The sequence below is a fragment of the Hippocampus comes genome, unplaced genomic scaffold (genome assembly GCF_001891065.2).
Source record: "Hippocampus comes isolate QL1 unplaced genomic scaffold, H_comes_QL1_v1.1 scaffold66, whole genome shotgun sequence".
In the NCBI taxonomy this organism is placed as follows: domain Eukaryota; kingdom Metazoa; phylum Chordata; class Actinopteri; order Syngnathiformes; family Syngnathidae; genus Hippocampus; species Hippocampus comes.
Genome location: NW_017805003.1, coordinates 51,248 through 57,247, shown reverse-complemented (window position 1 = coordinate 57,247; position 6,000 = coordinate 51,248). Strand labels below are relative to the sequence as shown.

Sequence of the window (6,000 nt, the reverse complement as noted above, 5' to 3'; positions counted from 1 at the left end):
AAGAAGAAATAGGTCAACTTGTACAAAAAAAAATAGACCAAAGGAAAAATGTGATAGTAAATAAGCAATTTTTGGTAACTCCTTAATTGTTATCACACATCCCGCCTGGGAACTGCTTTTATGATCACCCAAACTTCAACATATTTTTAGATTATCCTACCATCCAACACTTCATTGAAGAAAAAAATGAATTAAAAAAAACTATAGCTGCATCCAAACTAAATATACATTCATTGTCACTTTAATAACACTGCTCTCCACTGCTAAATGTTTACATCATATTACAAACAAACAAGCTGAAATATCAAGGGAACTGAGAGAGAGACCAAACTCCATATTTTATCCATTCTCAAAAATCTAAATAGCCTCATCAAAACATCACAATAAAGAAAACTAAACAAAATATGTCATTATCATAAAGACATTACAGTTGGGGTGATAATACCACTTCATAGGTTGATTACATTGATTTCATGACCCGTTAGAGCTCTCCACATCTGTACAGGTCATGTTGGTGTCACTGAAGATCTTGAGCTTTTTAATCCGTTCATGGCACTCGGCCGTACCATAATCCTGTCTGCACCGTCTCGGTGTAAACACATTATGTCTCCGGCTGTAATCAGACTAAAAATGTCCGATGGCTTAAAACTCACTCTTCATAAAAAGCTCCCAATGCATTTTGACTGAGAGGGGGGCTGTGGGAGGGGCACATAAACACTTCGATAAATCCTACCAATACCCCCCACCTTCTCCTGTCATATCCCTGCAGCTGTGAACGTGAGGACCTTTGGTAGGGGAGCAGGGGTGCTGTCACTGCGCCCTGGTACGAGCACCTGGTTGGTCTGACAGCTGCAAATAGATGATGCCTATAAACAGAAAAGCATGCAATATAAATCTATATGTTTTGTGCACCTCGCAAGGAGGTCAGCGTTGTCAAATCAACCATTGTCAAGAGTGAAACATACCGAACCATGCAGAAGACCACATGCTAAGTTTCTCCATGAGTGAAGACCTTATTGACAGCAATATACATTGTCACAAGCAAAGTCATCTTTGTCAAGGGTACAGTCTGTAGCTACTGGAGGGAACGTGTGTAACAGAAATGTCATAGGCACTAATTCATTCAGGCCCTGGTAAACAACTGACAATATAGTGTATGATGTAAGAGTAACCGCAGACTTGGTTCCATTGAGATGTCTCTCACAATGTTTGGTTTTGAGGTACAGTGTTCCCTCGCTAAGTCGTGGTTTTACCTTGCTACTTTCCGGATTTTTCCGGATTCTTGCCATTTTCTTCCTTCTGAGTTAGACTGGTCAAGAAATGGGGATTGATTGATTTTTAAGGGGAAATCTGTTTTATGTGATTTGTGTTCAAACCGAGCTCATGAACATGAGGGTCACAGCATCGGAAATTCACTTTGCCGCCAGTGCACTGCAGAGCACGCTCCCCTCTCATTAATTTCTGAACGCAGCCTATGTTCGAAACCAATCAATTGAACTGTTTCCATCTGGACTGCCTGCCTGACTATTTGGAGTGTCGAGAGTGCCCCCTGAGCGCGCCCCCGCCCCAACCCCCTAAAATAAAATAAAAAATAAATACCCCAAAAAATTGTTGAAACTCAACCCCTACTTTGTGAAAATTCACCTTCTGCAGAGGTGCTTGGACCATATCTCCCGTGAAAAGTGAGGGAACACCATAGAGTAAGAACATTTAAAGACAGACAAATGTTCCAAATGTTTTTCACATTTCATCTTATATGAGAACAGATGGAATTTGTGAGTGTCAATTAATTGATTCATTGAGCCACATCTAGCAGTTGTCATGGGATTTCATGGAATGCATGTTGAAATGTTGATGACGTCACCCTACGGTAATTGAGCGGAACTGATCATTAGCTACGTCATTTTTGGGTTTTTTTTTTTTCTTTCTTTTTACAACAGACAACGACGACAGTGGGCAGGAATGAACTAGAATGGGAATAATCAAGCAGGATGTTTGGCAACCAAGACTCCAGCATGCACAACATGAAAAAATATATATGTTGAGAAGTTCCTAACTGATAATATGGAGATTTACCGCTCAGCTTTTGTTTTTTTATGCGATGTACTAGGTCATTCTAAAGGTGTGCTTTCAAGTTCTTCCACAAGAAACTCATCCAATCATGCCTTTCCGTACTGGGGCAGAACCAGCCTGGCACAGAAAATTGCCCCTATTAAACTGTTTCTATGATATTGGCAGCATAGGATTATGGATAAATAATTACAATTAATGAGATGTTGGATATCAAGAGTCAAGTAAAACCCTTGAATGAATTTTGTTTGGGTTCAGTGAGAAATTATTATAACTAAACCTTTAAAAAAAAAAAAAATTGCATTCCAAAACAAACCCTGCCTCAAAAATATTACTCTTGCATCAAGCTACGAACACTAAAAAGTTTTCAGTAATGTTACAGAGGAATCAATGAAACAAAACAAAACAACCAAGAATGAAATAACAGGCTCAGGGTCAAAACACAGTTATGGAGTTAAAGGAAATCTAGCGGTGGTTTTGGTGTCAGAAGTTAGCTTTCAGCCTTCTGGAGATGTTATGATGCTAAATCAGCAGACCATCTGTGATGGGAGGCGCTCATCTGATCTCCCCAAAGAATCCTCAGCTTTCAGCTTCACAACCACTTCTACCACCCAAATATGCATTTCTTCTTTACCTCTGTTCACCCTCAATTGGGACGTTCTTCACAGCGAGCGGGTTGCATATCAACCAAATAGTTCCTCAATTCAGATATTTCTCTCAACTCAACTCAATGGTATTTCTAGAGCACTTTAAAACAACCACCGCTATATACAAAGTGCTGTACATGGAGCAAAAATTATTCATCCGACAAAAAAACAAATTCATAACAAAGACAGTAATTGAGATTAAACAGAGAGTGAAGGTGCCAGGAGACAAACCAGGACTTGACAAATTCCTCCAGACCGTATCACACAACTTTCAAAGTCATTCAGTTACCGTAACATTCACAAGTGGCTGTCTTTTAATTTGTATACAGAACTCACAAATAAAAATGTTCTTGGTCAGTTAACTTAGATCATGATGTAATTCTTCATGAAGCCCTGACAAATATCACTAGCAATCAGACCTGTACTGCAGTGGCCAATTTTGATTGAGCACTTATGTCTGATTTCTACCGATCTACTGCTTTCAATTTCAAATTGACCCATATCTAATTTCACTTTCTTGGAATTTGAATTTGTCATGATTCAGTTTCCCTTCAGGAGGTGGACGAGGTGTTCCGCTCTTTTCTTGTATCGCAATCAAGCTATTAAGTACTCTCAAGCCGACAACTGACTATCGGATACTTCACCTTGCTCAAGCGTTCCTTGTTTATTGCTCTGCATTTTATTCTAAACAGCCATTTAGTTTGGTGCGTTATTCTCGGTTGGTATTTGTCATGATTTGATTTTCTAGTCCTTTTGAGACAGGCAATTTCCGTATTTATTTTCCTAGCCTTTTCGCAACAGTCTTTTGTTCCTCTCGTTTTATCCTATTGTGTTGACCAGCATTATTTGTACTTTGTCGGTCTTGTGTTTTGTTAATCAAACTTTTTGTACCACAATCTTATCCAAGTCTACGTTTGGTGGGATCCACCTCTATCCCGATAATATCGGAACGTGACAGAATGAGTGAATGAGGTTTATTGTGTTAGTCAAAGGCGCAAAATAAGAGGGGGGAGGGCGGGATGCATCGCATGCGCCAAGAAATTCTCATGTTTAAAACCAAATGACCATATAATGATCCAAATCAACCAAAATAAAGAGCAAAATGGAGACTGCTATGTACAGCTCAGAGCTAATGAGCAACCCACCCATGGGTCAAGGACATTGAAAATATCATTTCTGCATGCAAGAAGCAAGCTTCAAATTCCACATGGATGCATAATGGAGGGGGATTAGCGAAGAATGCCTCCTGTCATCTACGGACGGCGTGATGAGCTGAGGAGTGGGGGATTGAAGGAGAGAAAGAGCGATAACGGGAGGAGGGAGACAAAGACAGAACTAGGCCAATTGTTTTGATGCGCTTAACTCTTTCTGGCTTTGCGTGTGTGTTTGTGCATGCATTTGTATTCTTATGTAAACATACTTATACGTCACCACGGCTATTGTGTTTCATAGAACAAAGCAACGGGATGCTCATTATCCAGCTCTATGAGCTAGAGTGACATGTACAAGAATTATATATGGAAATGAATCGCTGTCAATTGTTAAATCTGCCAATTATTTCCATTAACTTGATGATGAGAATTATCAGAAAATCCTCACAAACACCACGTAGGTTAAGGAGGCATCTTTTGTCCTCTGTACTAAATGTAATTTAGGCAGGATTGTCACTGTGGGGGTCCATTTATGTCGACAGGCACATGTGCTCGATGCTATTACATCCCCCCACCCACCCCTCGCCGCACCTAACAATATGATGTCAAAAAGTAGACTACACCTTAGACCAACTATAAACAGGTCTAAGTTGTGGTGCAGAATTGATCAAATGTGACAGATTCTGCACGGCACAGAAAGAAAACTCCAACCAAGCGCGCAGTTAGACTGCACTTCAGGTTTGACTTGTGTTGGGCATTAAAAGAGGCCCCCATATGCCCAATTCCTATTTAGTGCCCAATTCCAGTTTATATGTACTTGCAGGTGGCCCAAATCTTTAGGGATGGGAATGAAAAACTTTTTGAGGCGCTGTTCTCAGTAATTAGATTCCTTGGAGTACCTTTTTGCTGAACTGACAATTCTGCTTCTCAATTCATCGCAAATGAATACCGATGTCACTTGTCAGGAATTAATTTTGGTTCTTAACCATTCCAATGTAGCACACGTAAAATCCTTCAACAAAAACTAATACAGTATATTATTACTCTGTTGCTACATTTTCATATAGCGTCTGAGACGAAAACATAACAGTCACTGGTCTATAAAGTGATCTCACTCTCAGCCTTACTCTCCAGGCGGACCGAACTCACACTTAATCCACCTGTTTCATTTGTGTAACTGTTATGTTTGTGTAACAGAAGGTTTAAGAGTAAATACATTAAGTAAAAAAGTATATATATTTTTTTTAGACGGTGTCAAAATTATGTTATCGGGACACCAACTCATGTCTGATGAAGATTTGAGGCTGACCAGTGTTAAACAATTATCATCTCAAATCTACCATAACATCTGAGACTATTTTTACACATTTCTAACCAGATAAGACCCAGTCATCAAATAAAAGAAATAACTTTTGTGGCCAAGATATGAATAATCTTTGGCTTGCACATCCACTGAAAAAAAAAATGGTGTGTTGAATTCACTCCATTTTATTTTGACAAGTGGTTGTACAAAATAAAATCATCTGGATCCAGATACTAAAGTTGATCTTTCGTCTCAGATTCATATTTTGATGTCAAAACACAGTTCGGTCTGCAACCAAAACAAAGGGATTGGTTTCTCTGTTCCAACACTTTTGAAGGTATCTGTATGTGTTTCCAAAACTATGAACCCAGCAGCGCGAGTCGATCTAGGTTACTGAGTCTTTACCAGTGATAATAATAGATGAGCTACACCTTCTGGCCTACTGGGAAGTGTTTGCTCCTTCTGAGTCACTACAAGGACAGTGATAACTATTAGAAATGGGCCATTTCATGGATTGATACTATCCAAACTTGCTACATTTGTCGGGTGAAGATTTGCTCTTCATAAACGCTTGAAAACGATTCGATTGCTGAAATTCACAAAAGGTAGAGGACATTGACAAATGTACAGCAATTACGTTTTGGAAAGAAAACAACTAGTAAAAAAGAAATGTGATAAACAATGGCAATAACGCACACAAATAAGAATTTAAATGGTGGGAGTCTTAAATCCCCATAGCGAGGCGGTGACTTGACATTTAAGATGCTGACATAAGAGCACATCATTTCATCAATTACAGAGTTCAATGAAAATTGAATATTTTCATAAC

General features: G+C 39.2%; 1 long non-coding RNA gene across 1 annotated transcript in view; it reads right to left on the bottom strand.

The window, feature by feature from the left end:
- Nucleotides 1-251: 251 nt before the first annotated feature.
- LOC109508961 (uncharacterized) overlaps nucleotides 252-6,000 on the bottom strand; it is a 34,673-nt gene continuing 28,924 nt past the window's right edge. Inside the window, exon 3 of the long non-coding RNA XR_002166827.1 lies at nucleotides 252-866. This is a non-coding gene — a long non-coding RNA (uncharacterized LOC109508961). The remainder of the gene's footprint in view (nucleotides 867-6,000) is intronic.